The 21,963-nt window shown below is 37.2% G+C and overlaps 1 long non-coding RNA gene across 2 annotated transcripts; it reads right to left on the reverse strand.

Annotated features, from left to right (window-relative positions):
* On the reverse strand, positions 1 to 9,528 carry LOC116258024 (uncharacterized). Of its 2 annotated transcripts, none has more exons than XR_007573922.1 (6): positions 9,158 to 9,528; positions 8,734 to 8,863; positions 6,599 to 6,703; positions 1,483 to 1,566; positions 1,231 to 1,328; positions 1 to 254 (listed from the first exon to the last, which is right to left on the reverse strand). It is a non-coding gene; the product is annotated as an uncharacterized LOC116258024 (long non-coding RNA). The 2 variants fall into 2 exon arrangements; XR_007573921.1 differs by having other exon boundaries at positions 8,734 to 8,889.
* Positions 9,529 to 21,963: the final 12,435 nt, after the last annotated feature.

Genomic DNA, 21,963 nt, shown 5'->3' on the forward strand with positions numbered 1-21,963 from the left:
TTGTCATGGCAATCAAATCATGTTGATATCATGAAACCATGGAGCTGCCGTCATGCCTAGAAAGAAAAAGAAAATTGTAAGTATATTTAACCAATATGAATGAGAGAGAGAGAGATTGAGAGAGAACAAATCCTGAAAATTGAACCAGAGCAGGGATGCCTCCTGAACATTAGCGGCCGACGAAGGTATGCTTGAACAATGAATGAACTAACGAATTCTTTCCCTACTGTGAAAAGACGTTACCTCCTGAAAAACTGCAACAGAAAAAAATAGAATGAACTTTTATCACAAATAATTATCTAATGAAACCAAGGTTCATCTCCATTAGCAAATTCATAAGCTCACAACCAAATGTCAAGTAGCATGATCTATCAAGAAAGGGTAATTTCAAATGGAAATAAGTCATTGTTCAAGAAGACACTACCCCACTACACAATCCAGAATTATGTATTTAAAATCAAGACCATATCCAATGGCTTATATAACAAGAAACTAACTTAAGGTAAAGTCATGGTAAAATCTATATTACATCCAATTCCTTGTATAACAAGAAACTGACTTGAGCTGCACACAGAAAATCATGGTAACAATATCGTCTAGATTTGCTAATGACCAACAAAGTGGTTGCAAATACTCAATTTTGGGTTCTTCAAGACCTAAATGACTAACTCAGCAAAAAATAGTTTCACATAACCAAGTCCCCGATGAAAGAGAAAGAACTGTACAAAACAGTACAAAAGTTCACTTGAAAAAGTGAGGACATTCATTGGAACTTTCTTGACGTTCACAAAATTTCTCTTCTACAAATTCCACAAGACAGAGAGTTGACTGACTTGACTACAAAACTCATGTATGTCTAATTGTATTTGTCCTCATCCAGGAACCGCCTTCGGCCATCGTGAACTTTGCATTCACAAACATCCTTAAGTGATCTTATTCTTCAGGCACCATATGATTTGTCTCAAAAGACCAATTTGTTTCATGAATGTTTTTGCTATTAGCACATTAAAGATGGTTATCACCAATATGAACTAATTCCCAAATAGATACACTAACATGCATATAAAGGCAGAAACATAAACAAAACTCCTTCAAGAAAAAATTGTTTACATCAAGTACAAAACAACAGCCCATCTACTTCCATTCTTTCAAAGCCAATTGCCTTTCTAATTGACTCGCCAGAAACCACATGCTCCAGTGCATTCACAGCTACAAATTGCAATGGCTCACCTCAATAAAACTCAGCCAAGTCACCCCTTCGGATACTTAATGCTCTCAAGAATGCCATGACTTTGACAGATGTTTTAAAAGATAGATATGCACTTGGTCTGCAAAAAAAATATATAGACTACTGAAGTGATGCCTATAAAATGAGAGATAACTCAAACAGTAAACAAAAGAAAAGGTAATAATCATCATCACAACGCCATTAACAGCGCGTCAGTTACGGTCTAAAACCCATGTAAGTTTGCAAAAGCGTACCTGAGGTACAAGACCACCAACTAGGGCTGTAAGATTTGCACTCGCTTCAGTTAAAAAAAAATTGCAAGCATGCAGCCGTTATACCTTTTCATAAAAATTAAAAGATAAAATAATAAGCATAATAAGATGCATATTATCCAGCAATAAAAACAAGCTAAAGAATTCAATTCAATTAGAATGTTTTCCTACATTCCTGCAGTGGACTGCTTAGTGCAAGTTGGGCGCCATAGTATACAACTCTTGCATATTCCATCAAAGTAAAACCTTATGTGCAAAAAGCAAATAGGAGAACATTGGGGAAAATAACTTTTTGTAATATCTTTAAAGGTGCATAAAATAGAAATAAAAAGCTAAAAAGTATAAAAATATATGAATGATAAAGAAGCATAAAACCATATTAATACAAAGAAAAAAAAGAAAATTATTTCTGAATGAAGAGTGATCACCTGATCGTGATCGTTTTTCTCACTTTTTTGTAACAACTGATTGCTTGTTGATCTATTCTTTGAATTTTCTGTTCATTACATATTTTTGTTTTGCATCTTTTTTTTGTGTTGTTTGTAGGTTTTTTTATGGGATTACACTTCTGAAGTATTAACGTTTATTTTTTCATTTTACCATGTTTGAGAATTTAAAAATTTACCATACTAGCAAAACCACAATTTCCAAAATCATCGTAATTGTACCATCAGTGTTGTACATATCGTACGATACGAGCCCGTATCGTACGATATGTACCGTATCGTTTTAAAATTACGGTACGATACACCCCTGTATCGTAAATAGGGGGTGTATCGTTCTTGTATCGCACGTATCGTGCGATACAGGGACCGTATCGTACGATACGGGGCGATACACCCCTTATCGTATGATACATGATGATTTCGCAAAAGGGGGCCCAAGACCTACTTATTCGACTTCTTTTTTAAAGGGTTGATTTGTGCGTGGGTGGTTGATTTTCGTTGGGAGGAAAGGGGTTTTCTTGATTTCTTCTCTATAAGGTATCAAATCTCTTATTTTTACCATATATTCACATATTTTTACCGTAGATTGAAAGATTTTGATTGTTTTTCATTAAATTTACCGTGGGATTTCGTTTTTTACTTTTTTTTGTGAAGATATGGATCCCACATGGCAATGGTGCGAAAGGGTGAAGGAGAATAACCGGTTAAAACTCAAATGCAACTTTTGAGAGAATACATTTTCAGGAGGGATTATTAGAATGAAACACCATTTGGGAGGGACCTCCAAAGACGTGGCTCAATGTGTTGGAAAACCAAACAAACCTTTGCCTCCATTTGTGCGTTAACAATGTTTAGATATGCTTAATTTTTTACGTCAAAAGAAGATACAAAAAGAAATGGAAGAGGCAGATGTAGGCTATAATGAGCCTTGGAAAGTTGAAGAAAAGAGGAAGAAACTTATGAAAATGTTGATGATGATGAAGATGATAGCAATCTAAAAACAGATTTGGAGAGCTCAAGAGGTAGAGGGAAAGGAATCATGTATGAAAGAGGTCGATCTGACATAACGGGAAGGAAGAGAAGAGGCACACCAGATATTAGGGCCAGACATGGTATGCGACCACCTAGTGGTAGAGTTCCTACTGGTAGGTCTAGTGTAGATTCTATTAAGAGATTTTTCCCTTCATATACTAGCTCAGGTGGTCAGCCGCAGATTCGTGCTGCTATGACATCTAAAGATATGTTACTTCATGCACAAAGGATGTTTCAGTTCCAAGTCAGGGCAGATGCAATTGCTTCTATTGGCCCCGGATTCAAAATGTCATCATATCATCAGTTGATGAGCAAAATTCTGCAGGATACAGTGAAAGAAGTGTTTGAACATTGCGATAAGTTGAAATTATGTTGGAAGGAAACATGTTGCTCCATTATGTCAGATGGATGGACTGATACAAGGTCAAGAACACTTGTAAATTTTCTTGTTTATTGCCCTAAAGTTACAATGTTCTTGAAATCTGTTGATTTGTCTGATGTTCCTAAAACTGCTGAGATTTTGTTTAATGTTTTTTATAATGTCGTACAAGAAGTTGGACCTAAAAACATTGTACAGTTTATTACAGACAATGCTGCAAATTATAGAGCTGCAAGGGATATGTTATTTCAAAAGTATAGAACATTTTATTGGAGTCCATGTGCCACTCATTGTGTTAATCTAATGTTTGAAGATCTTAATGAGATGCATGATATGAAATCAGTTGTTGACCAATGCCAAAAGGTAACAAAATTTATCTATAATCATGCATATGTATTGAGTTTGATGAGCAAATTTACAAAAAGAGATGAATTAATACGACCTGTACAAACTACATTTGTCACAAATGTATTGACTGTGCAGAGTGTGGTGAAACAAAGAACTCCTTTGAGTCAGATGTTCGCTAGTGAAGAATGAGCTGCATATCCACATGCTCATAAAAGAAATGCTTCTTTAGTTGTGGATATTATATTTAATAACGAATTTTGGGAATCATGTTTGAAGCTATTGAAGGTCTGTGTTCCATTAGTTAAAGTTCTCAGGTTAGCTGACAACAAGGATAAACCTTCCATAGGGTACTTATACGAGGCTATGGATAAAGCAAAAGAGGCAATTCGAGACAACTTGAAAGGAAAAAAAAAGTTATATATGCCCATATGGAAGATTATAGATAAAAAGTGGACTGGACAGCTTCATGAACCTCTTCATGCAACAGCTTACTATCTAAATCCTGCAATTAGATTTTCTCCTACATTTAAGAATGACAGAGAAGTCATGCATTGTTTGTTGAATTGTATGAAAATGTTAGTGATAGATTCTAGAGAACAAGATGCTGTGCACAATGAGTTGGATCTATATGATCCTTGTTTTCGGGACATGGGAGAAGATGGCGCTGTTCGAGCCAGGACAACCATTCGTCCAGGTAAATACATAAAAATTTTTAATTTAGTTTGCATTTGTTACATTTGATTCTTTTAGAACTTTCACATTGATTTGTTATATGTTCGTTTAGATTTGTGGTGGAATAGGTTTGGGATTGGTTGTCCAAACCTAGCACATTTTGCAATCAAAGTCCTCAGCCAGACATGCAGTACTAGTGGATGCGAAAGGAACTGGAGTGTATTCCAACATATCCATAGCAAAAAAAGGAATAGGTTCGAACATAAAAGGTTGAATGACCTTGTCTTTGTTTGATATAATATGAGGTTGAGACAAAGGTAATAATAATATAGCTTTATATTTACATTTTTTGTACAATATATTTATATGTAATTATATATTAACAAGTTTTCTCTTATTTAACGTAGAGAATTACAAAAAATATCAACAGGGAAGCACACATTTCAGTTCGATCCTATCAGTTTGAAAAACTTTGATGATCTAGAGTCATGGATTGAGGAAGAACCAGCTACAGTATTTGATGATAAAGATCTTCAATGCTTCAACCTTGAAGCTGAAGTAATAGAACCGATTTGTTTATGAAGGAAATTCTGCTGGTGGTGAATATGTTGGTGAGGATCTTCAAATTCTTAACAATGAAGATAAAAAAGAAGATGGAGATGAAGATTATGAATCAAAAATGACAAAATGAGAGTCAAGTCAAGAGTGCTTTCATTTTATATGTATCGAACGACTTTTGAATGTGAATCTATGGTTGTTGAATGTTTTCACTTTCTGGCTTATGCTTTGTAGAATTATATTGTTATAATGTTATGAATTTTGATGTCTATGAATGATGAACTCTTAATTTTATAGCAATAATAAGTCTATCATTATCTAAAACATGTTTCCTATGAAGAACTTATTGTTTTTTATTTTTACTGATTTTTTTATGAATTTTTTCGACTTTTTTTCAATTTTTCCTGATTTATTATATTTTTTTTTTAAAATACGATACAATTACGATACGATACGATCTTTAACGATACGGCGTATCTTAAAGCCCGACCGATACGGCTTACGATACGCTTTTTACAACATTAGGTACCGTAGGCACATCCATGTGACATAGATACTCTTCATAGGCCCACAATAGGTGTGTTTCATGGTGATCCAGAGAAAGATTAACAAAGTTAATTAGAACACTGCAAGACAAAAAATAAAAATAAAATATGTAGTATATTACTAATTAGTAAACTTTCTAGGGATGTAGACGGTTTAGATTTAGGTTGGATCTAGCACTAGCTGAGGGCAACTTAAAGTCTCAATCAGCTTCTATGTAATTAAATTTGGATTCAAATTCTTAAAAATACAAATTTGGATGTAACTAGCAAACGATATCAACCATGCCACAGTGGTACATGGGTTATGCCCACTTACCAAGACCAGTACAGCGGTACGCCAATACTGGTGCAGTGGTATGGCAAGCAATGGTAAGTTTAGATCAGTTCTGGGTCAGAACTGAGCCAAACCATATTTTTTTAATTTTCCTTACATTGTAACCATATTTTTGTTAGTTTATTTATGTTTTATGAGATTATATGTAGAAATTATAAAAGGAACTAATAAAAATTATCTTATTGATGTGATGTATATGTACACACACTCTTTTTTTGGTTGTACTTTTGTACTAAGATTTCTAAAATTGCCATACTTGCTTCCCCATACCTAGACCCGAACACATACCCGTACCTATGTGACATAAGATCTAACATTTATATGTAACCAGGTCGGATCTTTATTTGAACCCAATTGGATATCACTGAAATTCTAATAAATCCAAATCTGCTTAGGAGATTGATCTAGAATTCTTTGAATCCAAATAAATGGCTCCAAAATCAGATCAGTGATTAGATATGTCCCATATTCCCAACCGTTAATATACCATGTTTCATCGAGATTCATCTATTTGGTTGCACCCTTTGCATGTATGAAGCTGAATCATGTCACAGTAATATGTAACGGGCATCAACTATCAACCTTCCAACTAACTAATTCTCTCTCTTTCTCTCTCTAACAGCGTGTATACATACAAGGGTGGGAAAAAACACACGTGGGCACATGTAGACACAAATGTGCATGCAGGCACAGGCACATAGACAGAGACAAGAAAGTACAAAGGTACTTGGGCATAGTAAACAACTTGCAGTTACATTAAGAAAAAGTAGGGTCCAAACACTACCTGTGGCGACACCACTGCCGTAGTACATAATTACCCTGAGTGCCGTTGACAGCAATAAGGTTTTCTTGGTATGTTATGTTCCCATACCAAGCACACCTGCTATGACTGGAACATGCAAATGGAAAATATAGCCAGTGAATAAAATGTACAAAAGCTTTACACTCTACATGAAAGAATGTCATAACCATTTGCATACACTGCAGAGTTATGTTGCAACAAAAACATAGACAAAATAGACGATTCAAGGGAAGCATCAAAAAGAGCAAACAAGTCTAGAAGAATCATAAATTCAGCCTCACTAGCACATCTGCATACCAATAATACTCTAATGAGGCTGTTCAAAAGTAGGAACCCAACCAACAGGCTAATAAAAAAACATTGAGGCAAGCAGATAAAGTCCATTTCTCAAAAGCCATTGATCAGAATCATGATTTTTGGTTGGTGAGTAAAGGGTAACGCAATGGAGCCAATAAATATCCATCCACTAATAAATTCCAATGTTAATGTAGTACATGAAAGTAGAAACATATGGCTTCCAAGGAACATAATTTTTTTTTTGGTACATTATCATAGAAATATTAAATTAAATGTTCCTTGTAGGTTATTTTCTTAGTCTTTGAATGCTTCCTTGCACTGGCAGAGCCACATGGTTGCTGTGTGGGCAGTTCCCACAACAGCCGCACAAATTTAGTTTATTATTGTGTCATTTGATATATTTGATTGTTATACATACAAGTTCTCCAAACAAATTAAAAATATTGAATGAATGCCCGCACCAAAGAAACTTCTGGCTCCGCTAGTGCTTGCTTGGGTTGCCAAGTTGCTCAGTTTCATCGCGCACATGGAAAGGCCATGAATAATGTTCCTAGGCAGAAGTAGTGATTGATAAACAAAAGTACAAAATTAAGATTTTGCCAGATGCGATAACTCTATGAGGTAGTGTGGTACTTGAATCATTTGAACTTGTTTGGTGTCTTCTTGTTAAACAAGACAAGACCCAATGTCAAACATAACAAAACGAGATAACGCAGAATCTGGGAAAAGGTAGACAAGTGTTTGGTGCCAATAACTCAAATATGGAGTAACCTGTGCTTAAAAATATAGTAAATAAAATTTGCAACTATTAGCATGCCTACAGGCAATGCTATCCGTATCGTACGATACGGACGCGTATCGTAAGATACGTATCGTATAGGTCGAAGAAACCTATACGATACATGTTTGATAAGCGTACGGGGGCCGTATCACACGATACGTGCGATACACCCCTGTATCGTACGATACGGGTTAAAACACATTTTTTTTTTTTTGAAAGTTTAAACACTCCTCTCTCTCTCTCTCTTCTTATATTTAAAGACTCCAAGAGAGATTTTGCTCATTTTCATAAAAAATAACGGAGGATTCATTGATTTGAGAGATATTATCATTGAATCATGAAAGATGATAACTATATGTTTTAAACTGTGATGTAATCTAAGTCCTAAAACCCCAAGTCTTAAGGCTCTAAGTCCTAAGATTCTATAAAATTTTCAAGTTCAAAATTGTGATGGATGCTCATTATGTTATTTTGTATATCTAATTTCTTATTTTTGAATGTGTTGTTGATATACATGAATGTTTCTTATGTATGATGATTTTTTTAATATTTGAATACCTTTTTCTTGATTTCTATTTTTTTGTTCATTTTTTCAGACTTTTAATGATTTTTCTCTATTTTTTCTATTTTTAAATATTTTTTAAAATTAAAAAATTAATTTTACGATACGCTACGCTACGTTTGCGATACGTTACGCTATGGCATATAGGTCGGCCCGACCATTACACGATAAGCTACGCCTTTTATAACATTGCCTACAGGTTCTTCGTTAAACCAATCCTTCCCTTGTTGAAAAAGAGAATCAGAGGTACTTGTGCACATCTCCATATTCCAGCACCATGAAGTGCATCGTCTCAGTTCTCACTCTAACAAAAGATGGATTCAAAATAATCCTCCAAAATCCAAATGTAGGCCATTATAGCAACAACACACGAATTTGCTAACAACCATTAGTATGAGGAAAAACTTTTATTCACGGCAAAAGTCAGCAAGAGAAGAAGCTCGAGCAGAAAAAGAGGAAAGGGCGGGTAACACTAACAACAGGTATACGTGCCAGAGGCCTCTGCCTGCAAAATCTCCTCATTGTCATCATTCAAAACCTCGCCCCTGCTTTCTTCAATGTAGACATGTTGCTACTCCATATCAAATCCAAGCCTCTGACGTTGAAACTGTGGAATTACCAACCAACATTCCCCTTTAACAAGTTTTCAGGTATCACCATAGCCACCAAAATCAACGATCATGACAGAAAAGGGAAACACGTTTAGAAACCCTAAAAAAAGTGAAACTCACTCACGCTTCTATTGATTTCATCAAACAAAAACGAGAGCAGGAGATGAAGACATCAAGAACCCAAGAGCCATAGTCCCTATAAAACTCTCAGTTCGCGTTCAAACAACATAGAAGCAGTTAATAAAGAGAGAGAGCGAGAGAGAGAGAAAGAGAGATCGTCTCTTGCCTACCGCAAAGCAAGGATCCAATGGCGGACGGCCCGTTGCCGCCGATACCGACTAAATGCATCCACTCCTTCTTCTCGTCGCTTGAAGCGGAAGCATTGCCCTGCCGTTCGAGGGTGACATCCTTCTCCTTCGTGGTCGACCACGCATAGACAGTGATTTAGAGCATCCAATGCCTCAAGCCTTTAGGGCAGAGTCTCTGCCCCAAGAAGATCGCTCTCCGACCAACCTCCACCTGATCTCGGCGAACTCCCGGTAGAGAGATTGGGGGATGGATGACAAACGATCTCCATGGAGAGAAAGAAGTTGAACAAGGAAAGACTAACGTCCGGACCAGGCCTGCACTCTTCCCTCGCTCGCTCGTCCTGGCTATATTCCACGCGTCGGACAGAGACTGCTTCCGCGAGACCGAAACCGTCTGCTGCTGCGCACCAATCTCATTTTTAACTGGACTAAGCCCCATGATTGGATTCAGTTCAAGATCCAATCCGGTTCAGTTATGTCAAACGTGCTCGGAGCAGTGAATCGTCCACACGAACAGCCCGAGTATATGTACATTTCACTGCCTGGTGTCTTTTTTTACTTTTAATTTTTTAATATAAAACATGGGCAGTCAACATGGATAAAACCTTCAAAAAAACCAAGATATATTTTATGTCGAATTAGTATTTGATAAAAATGTTGACAAGATTTAAGTGGTCTCCTGACTTAAGATAGTATGAGATATACCAATTCTATATATCCCTTAGTATATGCAAGAGGGGAAAACAGACCACTTAAATCACATCTTATAAATATGATTCGACATTAAATATATCTCGACATAAAATATATCTTTATTTACTTTAAAGGTAAAAAAGAATTGCTAATATTTTGTGTTGCTATGATTTGAGTTGAGTTGTCTGATCTCGGCAGGGGTGGAGGGAGGGGGGCCAACTAAGCCCTGGCCCCACTCCCAATTAATTAAAAAAAATTACATTACAAAAATTGAAAAATTTTTGTTGTGTAATGTATTTTTTATATTCAAATTTAGCTTTTTCCTACCTGAAAAGTTTGTCGAACCGTTTGGTCCGTCATTGAAAAAATACTGGCTTCGCCCTTGCATGTCGGTGTCGGCTAAATCCACCTGGTTTTGCCTTTAAATTTGAAAAGACTACCAATTCATTTTTCTATGCCATAAAGACATTAGATGGTCAAATTAATAGAGGTTTGGGTCATGCTGATGCATCCACACAAATACTAGAAAAAAGTATGTTGGTCCTTGCTGATGTTCAGCCACTATTGCTATCAATAAGGACAGTGACCGACTTCAAACTGAAAAATATTTTCCATTATCTCTCATAAGAGAACCATTAATTAAATGACTTGTAAATCAGACCATAGAGTAAGCACATGGGTTCCAATAGAATGTCCTTTATCATGCTGCAAATAATGCTGCAAATATTTCATCTGCCCCTTTATACTTCGCTGCATTGTCTATAATAAAAATAAAGTGCATAACATTCTTTAGCCTAACTTGTTGTACAATTTTATCAAAAAAATCTTACAGAAAACATCAATAGTTATAAGAGTATCACACAAATCAAACTATTTTAAAATCATTATACTTAGAAAAGCAATATACAAGCAAGTTTACCAACCACAACACCCCAAATAAGTTCTAAGTCACTTTAGTCGAGACACTTTCAAAGCCACAGGTCTACAATGACCTCCAAAACCAAATGGCCCTCCAATATCGGCGGGCTTTTCCTTTCCCACAATTTAAGTTGATGCCCCTTTTCCTCTGCAGGCTTACTTTTCACTCTATGCATCACTTTTTTTCATCACCGTGCTCATCCACAGACCCCTTTTAGATGCTCAGTAACGCTCGAAAGTTAGCCTCATCCTCTCCATTTCTCTATGCTAGCGACGATATTGTTGCCATTTTTTTTTCTCAATGATCGAACATATCTCCTTACCTACAAGCCATGCAAGGATGCTTTCACCATTTTTTTGCTGGATGATGGATCGATCTACCGACACATACTGTGATTGACAATTTGCTACTTATTTACTTGCATCTCCATGGTAAGTCCACCCTTTATGCATTAATTGATCAATAAAAAACTGTTATCGTGCAAAGTCCCTTGAATTTAAATATTGAGAAGAAATTAGGGCGTCTGAATTTGATGACACAGAGGTTTTCATTAGTGTTTCATCATGCAAAGTCTCCTTGAAGAGGAAGGATGATCAGTAGCACGGATGCTAGAGATAGGGGCATGATATCCTTTGGGTTGTCTCCTTTGTTAGGCAAGTTTGAAGGATTGATTGCAATGTTGGATTGTTCTGACGAGATTCACCAAGTTTGATCTCATCTTCATTTTTTCTCTCTCCTGTTTATTGACGAGATAGTGCTTACGCCCAAGCAGCTCTCTCTCTCTCTCCCTTATGACGAGATTCACCAAGTTTGATCTCATCTTCATTTTTTCTCTCTCCTGTTTATTGACAAGATACTGCTTACGCACAAGCAGCTCTCTCTCTCTGCGTGTGTGTGGGTACCATGTTAGCAGAAAGTATGAAGCCTTCAGTATAAATGAGACCTTTTGGATAAGAAGTGCGGTTACCATGCTATTTTTGGTTTTTTGTGTCAGACGCAAATGTTGATGCCTCCATGCTCGAATTTTCCTATAAGATCATTTGGTGGGCCGACATATGTCAATTAGGAATTTCAAACATTATGACTGTCTTAACGTAAATATCCGCTTAAGTGATTGCATTTTGGGATATTACATCATTTTAGATGGTATGGGGTAAATTTGAAATGTATAGATACCGATACGGAATTACGGAGTCTTTGATGGGTGGAATCCGTAATTGTTCTTATTATAAAATGGTAGTGGTCCCTGGGGTCGTGCAATGGTTGCCTGAAACATTGGTTTCTAGGGTTTTCCTCTTCCCCATCTAAGAGAGACCTCAAGCGCGCCGCACGTACCCTATAAGACCCTGCTGCGATCTTCCCGTGCACCAAATCAGATGGATTCAGGTACGCTTCCGCTTCAGTTTAAGGTTTCGCTTATTTCAATGATTTATCATGAGCATGATCCTGTTTTAGGGTATATACGTTTGGTTTTGTATATGCGTTATGGGGAGAAATCCCAACATTTGGTATCAAAGCCTATGCTTGTTGTTGAATCGTTGATCTTTTGGCGTTCTTCCCATTTGGATGTTCCTTTTCTTCGGCTGCAATTTTTGGTTTTCAAAAAAAAAAAAAAAAAAAAGAAAAAACCTTCGAGTGGGCAAGCAACGGAAGCCGTTGGGCTTCCGCTGCAGTCGCCTGAGACGCAGGGGGTATGGCAAAGGACGATCGGTCTGCGGGCGTCCGTCGCTAGAAGGCGACGGCCGGCTGCCGGCCGTCCTCGCTCGTCCCGTCGGCAGCCCGCCGGTGGCTCCCTTGCGTCCATCGCAGCCACGAAAGGGGAAGGAACGGGAACGGGCAGAAAAGGATTCAGGCTAGAGCAACGATTTCCGGCCATCAGGTAGGCGTCGACCGGCCCTTAAGCGATGGCCGGACGTCCACGTCCTGGCGCCATCTGCCGGCAGCCACCCACGATGTTGGGTGGCTGCCGGCGGCTTTCTGGCTGCCGTTTCAGCCGCCCAAGACCAGCAAAAGGGGCAGATGTGCATAAGGTAGAAAACCGGCCGGTTTTGGGCGGACGATGGCCGGCCATCGCAGCGGCGACGGCCGGCCGTCTAGGCGGCACCCACCGACGGCCACCCACGCAGTTGGGCGGCCTGCCGGAGGATCACCACCGCACGCCTGCCGTTCGGCAGGCGAGCGGTGGAGACGACGCCCGCGACCGCTCGCGCGGTCGAGCGGGCGGGTCGTCCCGGGTCGGGTCTTGACAGACCCGCCCGCCCGCGAGCCCGCGTTAAGTTTTTTTTTGGAAACAGTTCATTATTGTCAAACCGGTTTTAAAAAGAGTCGAACCGGTTCGTTCGGTTTTAGACCGGTTCAATACGATTCAGAACCGATTTGGTCCGATTCAAACCGGTTCGAACCTTTTGGGGGCCGATTCGGATCATTTTGGGACCGGCTCATTAAGTTTAAATCCGATTCAGACCGTTTCAGACCTTTTGGAGACCGGTTCATTCAGTTTTGGAACCGATTCGGTCCATTTGCAGACCGGTTCAGTTGTTTTTCATTCATTTTGAAACCGATTCGGACACTTTTCAGATCGGTTCGTACAGTTTTTGAACTGATTTTAGTCAATTTTGACCGGTTCAGTGGGTTTTTCAAAACCGATATGGTCTATTTATTAACCGGTTCGTCCAATTTTAGACCGGTTCAGTCCTATTTAGGGGCATGTGGGTGTTTTTTGTTGTAGTTTAAGAACAATACGGGCCACTTTAAGGCCGATTCAGTGGTTCTTGACACACTTAAGCACAATTATGGTATCGGTTTATAAAATTTTGGACACTTTTGGGCCTCTTTTATTGAATCATTTTGGTTTGGAATCAATATAGGGCAAATTTGTATGTAAATTTTAATTCATGTTTTGCATGTTATTAAAATTATGTATGTGCTTTAGATGAATATTTGGATTATGAATTTGATCTTTGGCCATATCTGTTGTTTGAAATGAGTAAGTTTGTATTTTATGTCGCCAAAGTGACCTCTGTTGTACGAATTTGCTTGTTTTAAACATTAGATGATAGTATACTTGATTCATGCGAACAATGTTCAGCCCAAAGGAGGATTGTTGTTTGGTCAGGTTTAAGTATACAGGGCAATGAATATGTGATAATTTTTCAGGTTTCCATGTGAATAGCGAGTCAATCCAAAGATAGGTTCGTTGTTTGACAGAGTTAATTATCTATATTCATTGTTGACCAAGAATGCCACTTGCAGTTAATATTTCAATCCAAAGATTGGATATTAATGTTGCACCGGTACCTTGTGATGGGATTTAGGCCATTGTATATAAATTCATTTATATTTATTATTTCATCTTTGTACATGTATTGATTGTGAGCATGTTTGGTATTTTTGGTTTGTTCTTTCTACAGTGAGTTCTGTTTCTATGATATCTGCAAATTTGAGTACTGTTCCTGAGTTAAATGGTTCGAATTTTAAGGACTGGAAAGAAACTGTCATGATTGTTCTGAGTTGTATGGATCTTGACCTTGCATTTAGAGAGTCGTGCCCACCTCATCCAACAGATCAAAGTTCCAATGAGGATAAGCGGTACTCAAGCACTCTTTTGAGTAAACTTGTGACGCTTAAGTATAAATGTCTCAAGCACAATTATGGAAATGTCTCATCTTGCTTTAAAATTACAGGCGCTAGGTCTGAGGTTACCCGAAGACTTTATAGTGCATATGGTTCTTCTTTCTCTTCCACCACAGTTTGGACAGTTTAAAGTTAGTTATAACTGTCAGAAGGAGAAATAGACTCTTAATGAGCTCATTTCGTACTGTGTGGAAGAAGAGGAGAGATTGAAGCATGATAGAATAGAAAGTGCTCACTTGGCTACTACGCCTAAAAGTAAGAAAAGGAAGGCTATTAAGGAAATTGCAGTTGATCACGCATCCATTAAGAAACAGAAGAAGCATAAGGAAGGCAAATCAAGCTGCTTCTTTTGCAAGGATGAAGGTCATATGAAGAAAGATTGTACTAAGTATCACGCATGGCGTGAAAAGAAAGGTACGATTCTTACTTTGGTTTGTTCTGAGGTTAATTTAATTTCAGTACCAAAGCACTTGTGAGTAGATTCGGTTGCTACTACTCATATAAGTGTTTCTGTGCAGGGCTGCCTAAATTGTCGGACGCCAATTGATGCTGAAAGATTCATCTATGAGGGCGATGACATGAAGGCGAAGATTGAAGCCATAGCAGATTTTTTGAGTTATTGTTAAAGACTGGTTGTTATTTGAATTTGATAGAAACTTATGTAATACCGCCTTTTAGACGGAATTTGGTTGTTATTTTCTTACTGAACAAATTTGGTTATTATTGTTCATTTGGAGGAAATAAATTTAAGTAGTTTCTGCATTCAAATTTGAATTCCACTGGTTCTTTGTCTAGTAGCGATAAGCTTTATTTGCTTGATATGGTTGCTTCATATAATGAAACATTGCATGTTACATTTAGTGGTACTAAAAGAAAATTATCCAAAGAGAATTATGTTATGTTATGACATTGGCGCTTAGGACATATCTCTGAAAAGAGAATATAAAGGCTTATGTCAAAAGGAATTCTTGAGTCCCTTGATTTTGCAAACTTTAATATCTGCACTGAATGTATAAAGGAAAAATGAACAAACATTAAGGGGTTATAAGTTTTTTTTAATCCATTCAGTAAGTCTTTCTTTGAAAGGGAAACGCCCATTTCTTTGAGGATATTGAGTTTGGGAGGTAATCAGGTTATGAACATTGCTTTTGAAGAGGGACCTGAGTCCACTCTATTCAGAAGAAGGTAATGATGTCGATCTCCATACTGAAGAACAAACTCAACAACCTCAAGAAAATTAAGTAGAGGTGTCACTAAGGAAATCCATATATGGACTAAAGCAAGTTTTTCAGTCAATGGTATTATAAACTTCATCAAGTTATAGTTTCATTTGGTTTCGAAATTAATATGGTTGATGAATGTGTATACCAAAAGTTCAGTGGGGGCAAATTTATCTTTCTGGTTTTATATGTCGATGATATATTGTTGGCAAGTAATGATGTTGGCATATTGTATGAAACTAAGATTTTTAGTCAACAAAGTTTGACATGAAGGATCTTGGTTGTGCATCCTTTGTATTGGGGATCCAAATATTTCGAGATCGTTCTCGGGGTATTCTTGGATCATCACAAAAGGCCTACATTGATAAGGTGCTTCAGCGATATGACATGAAGGATTGTAAACCATGAAAGACTCCAGTTGCTAAAGGAGACAAGTTTAGTCTCAAACAGTACCCTAAAAGTAAAATCGAATCTAAAGAAATGAAAATGATTCCCTATTTGTCTGTTGTGGGAAGCCTTATGTATGTTCAGGTTTGTACTCGTTTGGATATTGCATTTATCATTGGAATGTTAGGCAGATACTTAAGTGATCCTGGTATGGGTCATTGGAAAGCAATCAAAAGAGTTTTGAGGTACTTAAAAAGAACATAAGATTTTATGCTCACATACAGGAAGTCAGACCAGTGGGAGATCATTGGGTATTCAGATTCTGACTTTGCTGGGTGCCAAGATAATGGCATTCAATCAGGTTTTGTGATTACAGAATTTTGTCACGAGACTGCGCATTATGTATGGTATAGAAAGACCACTAAGGTTGTTGTGTGACAATAATTCAGCAGTCATGTACTCTTATAACAGCCACAGTTTGTCAAAGTCGAAGCACATCGACATTAAGTTTTTAGGCTGTTAAAGAGGAGATACAGAATGGTCAGGTGTCTTTAGAGCATATTGGGACAAACTCTATGATTTCGGATCCACTTACCAAGGGTTTAACACATAAGGTCTTTCATGAACATGTTGTTCATATGGGCGTGTTATCACCAATCAAGATTAAGGCAATTAAAGCAAACAGTTTCCTTCAAATTTTTTTTCTATAGGAAGAGATGAGACTCTGAAAAGGATCGTGGAATTTTGTCCTCGTAAAGATCTGCTTACCAACTTATCTTTTCTGAAATAGTTTTATCTGTCGGTGAATGAGCCCTGAGATGATGTGGATGGATACTTTGAGCTGGCTGAGATTTGCATTTCTGCTTCATATTTCCTGATTGCATTCTGTATGCAATGTTGTCGATGACTGATAAGTAGTACCCCGTGTTTGTTGGATTAGAAACACATTGTTTGGTTAACTTGTCAGCATTGTTTGGTTTCTTCAACTATGATGAAGCATGTTTCTCGTGTTCATATGTGTTTCTTTTACCTAGTTTGGTTCCATTCACTATTCACATGGATGCTGCTAGGGTTGGAAAGAAAATCTTAAAGTAGAGTGCCCATGAAATAAAGGTGACACTATTGCTCTTTGTGATAAATGTGGATTCATGAGAATAAGTTCTATAAAAGCAATGTAAAAAAAAAAGTATCAGTAAAAAGAGTATATGGAATACCAAAATCCGTTTTTCTAGATATTTGTATGGGAGTTAATTAGAATTTTGGTGGTTTTTTATTGAAGGATGATAAAGGATATAAAATTAGATGTATCAAATTTTGTTCAAGCGGATGAGTTTGAGGACAAGGATCCTGTTGATAGCTCTCCTTCAAATTATCAGGGCATACGATCTCTTTGAAGATGGGTAGCGATTGGTAAACTGCCTGCCGATCTACTTGTTGAACCTGTTGTGTTAAGTTTGCCAAAATTCTGGTGAAGCTTTTCTTGCTGAAAATTGGTCCTGTGGACTAGAACGCCAAGTGCTTCATGGAATTTATTAGTTAAGTTGCTTCTCTGAACATGCAGGTGTTCCGTCTCTCTGGAGCTGGTTCAGTTGGTGCAACCATCTGTCTGTACAAAAATCTATATGAAAAAGATCCTTCAAAGACAGAACAGGAATCTCAAAAAGCACTGGCACATCTGGTACAAGAAGTTAACAAACATCTTACAAACATGTTTTACATGTTTGAAAATCACTGGTATGCTAACTAGTGTGATGAAATTTTAGGTGGAAGTCACGTTGAAGCTTTCCAAGATGCAGGAGTTTACCGGCAGGAGTTTACCGGTCACTCTGCTCCTACAGTTATAACTTGAGTGACATATAGCCACTTATGCAGGCAGGGATTTTTGAACAAAGGGCTGATGAGTCTATGAGTCAACTTTGCTTGAGAATAACATCAAGAACCATGAAGCTCCCAGTCACATGGAGTGTTTGCACAGTTTTTCTGCTGGGCAAGCAACTCTACAGCTATGCTATGTTAAATATATAAAATGAACTTTGCCACTATGTTACTTTATGCTTCAATGAGCCTCTTATGAGGCTTAGCTCTCTCTCTCTCTCTCTCTCTCTCTTTCTCTCTCCATGTGTGTGTGTGTGCATGGGGAAGCTGTTTGGCATGGCACGTTCATGTGGACCATTCGCTTCAGCCTCTTATATGGTAGATGTCTGTCTCTCCCTCTGAATAGCAGTTGTCAATTCTGCTAAAGGCATGGGTTGGCCACGTAGATTGGTATCAGAATGTTGATATTGAATAATGCCCACTCCAATTTCTTGCGCTGTTCGCGAGCTTCTATAGTTTCTTTGATTTTCAAGTATCAGAATGTTGATATTAAATAATGCCTCCTCCAATTTCTGGCGCTGTTCGCGAGCTTCTATAGTTTCTTTGACTTTCATGTATCAGAATGTTGATATTGAATAATGCCTCCTCCAATGTTTTGCGCTGTTTGCGACCTTCTATAGTTTCTTCGACTTCAAGTGTCTTCAAGGCTGGAGTCTTTGGTTGTTTAATACCAGCTTGTTTCCATTTTCACACCCTTGTAAAGTCCTTATTGGGACCCTCTCGAAAAAGGGAAAGTAAGTTTCTGTCTATTGCAAACTTCTGCTTGGATTGAAGCTATCTAATTAATATACTAATCTAGTTAATTCTCAAACTGTTGCAACTAGTGCAGGAATTGTGTTGTTTTTGATCCATTAGATGGCTCTTCCAACATTGATTGTGGTGTCTCAATTAGAATTCTTCCAACATTGGTTATGGCAGTTACCAGGTATTGTGTTGTTTACGGTCGAAAAAGATATAGGCATATATAAAAAAATCTGATTTTTTTTCGTTGAAGCCACCTTATTTTTAAAATTACTTTTATGAGAGACAAATTATAATTTCTGGACAATTTAAATGGTAAAAAGTTTTTCATAGATGCTACATCAGATGCCAACCAAACTGAGTAATGGCAGGGCGTAGATAAATTAAAGAGTAAAGACAGTCATTGTTTTCTGAAAAAATTCGCCTCAGCTTTATCTAGCTTTTTGCTTATAGTTATTTTAAGTTTGTTTATGATGAAAAGTAATTTCTGATGAGGATGATCTCAGGGCATTTTCAATTATCTTTTGTCTGATGAAGGTAATTTAAACTTCTACATTCTGTGATGGTTCTGGTCTAGCTTGTATTTTATAATTTTTGTCGATGGGTGGTCAGCATGCGGCCATGGTATTCAAGAAATTTATAATAATAAAAATGCATATTATTAATCTAATTTATAAGTCATCACTAATTTGTAATTTTGATTATTATTCTAGCTTCTGCGTTTTGTCAGCAACAAGCCCCAATTTGTTAGAAATTATGCACTTAATAGAGATGACTAATTAATTCAATCGCTAAAACGAAACCTAAAGTGACTGAAAGTGCCATCGCAACAAGTACCAGAAAATGGTGACGGCCAACTTCATCGCTGCTAGTTTCAGCTCTGGAATCTTTAGCATGGGAATTTTGGCCATCACAATTTCTCAGGAGCGACGGAAAACTGGGTACTAGCAATGGTTGTTACCATCGCTAATATTGATTTTTGTTGTAGTATCATGTGTTCTGCTAAGGGCTGTACAGGAGCCCAGTTGAACTTAAGCTCGGTCAGATGCAAGAGGGATGCCAAACTTAGAAGTAAGTTATAGACACCGCCCAATAAGTGGTTTATTGTGCTTGGGCATTCTCAATGACTGCCATGTTAAGTGGTTTATTTTTCCTTATAAATAGGATTCTAATCTTCTGTTGATTATGACTTATGGGAGTAAGTTGACTAAAAAAGTAGGTAGAATCACAAATGGTGTAGCAAAAGGGGAGTTTTCAGGAGAAAGATCAGGAATATGAGAAGATTGACACTCAGGATAGAGAGCAGATACAGTTCAGGAGATTTAAGTCCAGGAAAATAGTAAAATTAAAGTTGGGGATAAAGAATGAGGTAAAGGTGATTGATCTGTTGCATGATTTAGGTTTGTCAGGCTGCTTTTGTCGTGCATATACTGATGTGTGATTGGCAATTATTTTTCATGTACAATGGCCATATTTCCTTATAAATAAGATTCTAGTTGTCTATTGATTATAACATATGGGGGAAAGTTGCCAAAGAAATTAGGTAAAATCATAATTGGTGCAAGAAAAGGGAGATTAGGAGAAAGAGAAGGAATACAATAAGCTTGAAGCTCATGATAGAGTTGTAAGTAGAGGAGAGCACATAGTTCAGAGAGATATAATTATTGATGTTAAGGATAGAGTTAATAGTAGATCCGCTCAGTAGGAGAATTTTCCTCCATTACTGGTCGTGGTAGATAGACACAACTCATATTATGAAAAATAATTATTGTATTTAGCAACATTTAATTTTCTTATTTATTAGCTAGCATTTATGAATTTTCCAACATTTTAGTAATTTTTTTGTCAACAAATGTGATAAAACCCTCTCATGTGTGTCGTTTTCTAATGGGTCGTGTTTTACTTTATAGCTGTTTTGTTCATCTTATAAGCTGTTTTGTTCATCTTATATATAATATAAGTATTTCATGTGAGGATGGATTGACATAATTACATTTGTCTTGTAAAATAAAATTCAATTGTAGATCGTGGTCTAGAGCATTTCTAGATTAAGACACTTGTCGTTACTAAAAAAAGACGGATTCACTCAAGTGTGAAAACATAGACGTCGATGAAAGATAACTACGTCCGTGAAAAATCGCCTACCCCTAAGTTTGGGGGCAAAACGTTAGTGCTCCACAACGAGTTGAGTCAAATCTAGCTCTCAAACTCGTTCGAGTAAACTAGACTCGTTTTTTATATGAGTCAAAATGGAGCTTAAATATAAACTCAAGTATGTTAATGTCGAATTCGACTCGATTAAACTTGACTCGGTTCGACTTTAATCTTTTTTTTTTGCATTTTTAATTTTCCCTCCTTTTTTTTTCCTTTCACCCACACAAACCTTAATCTTATTTTTTTTAAAAAAAATTTCTAATTTTCTCTCCTTCTTTTTCCCTCTCCCCGTCCACTCAGCCACCCAGCTGGACGTCCTCTATAAAATAAACAAAATATCCTAAGTAGTATCATAATATTTAATTACAGCGCAGCATATAGTTAGTCCATCGTGCACATCTCGTATATATAGCATGTCATGCATAATGTGCATCTTAGTTAAGAGAGTACAGTGATATCCCATGCTTATTCAATTAGCAAGTATAATTCAGGCGTATAAACGTGATTTGCTTTATGACAGAAACAAATTACAGTAAACTGTGCAAAAATGTAGACATTAGAACATAATCGTCTTTTCTTTAGATTTTATTTATTTCTGTCATGTAGTCCAGCAAGCATGGGCAGAGCCAAGGGGGATCGCATGGCCCTGACAGCATCTCAATTTTTTTTAAAAAAAACTTACATGTAAATTTTAGAAAAATATACTGTTGTATATAAAATTTTTGAAAAATAATATTTTGACCAGTGTCAAAATTTAGAAACTTTTAATGCAGCTTCCCTCATGAAAAATTTTTGACTCCACTCCTGCTAACAAGGTAAAGTTCGAATACGTTCATCCTTTGCCTTAATTAGCTGCACTACAGGTACTATCATCTTTTTTTGTTGGAGTTCGAGCTGCAAAAGCCGCAAATATGATCCAATTATTTTATGTCCCTAATTCAATGATACACATGATATAAAATTTTAATTTATAAGTTTATAACATGCATTGGCCAGTTCTCATCTTCTTCCTTTTCAACACCACAAATATTCGGAAGGACTTGACCAGCGTAGATTTTGTAATACTTCGTTTTTATATGCATGTCAGCAATACCATAAGTTGACCTGTGTTCTGCATGGTCTTTGTCATTTTTAAGGCGTCAACGGAAGCCAATTAAGAGGTCAGA

Source organism: Nymphaea colorata, chromosome 7 (assembly GCF_008831285.2).
Source record: "Nymphaea colorata isolate Beijing-Zhang1983 chromosome 7, ASM883128v2, whole genome shotgun sequence".
Taxonomy (NCBI): Eukaryota; Viridiplantae; Streptophyta; class Magnoliopsida; order Nymphaeales; family Nymphaeaceae; genus Nymphaea; species Nymphaea colorata.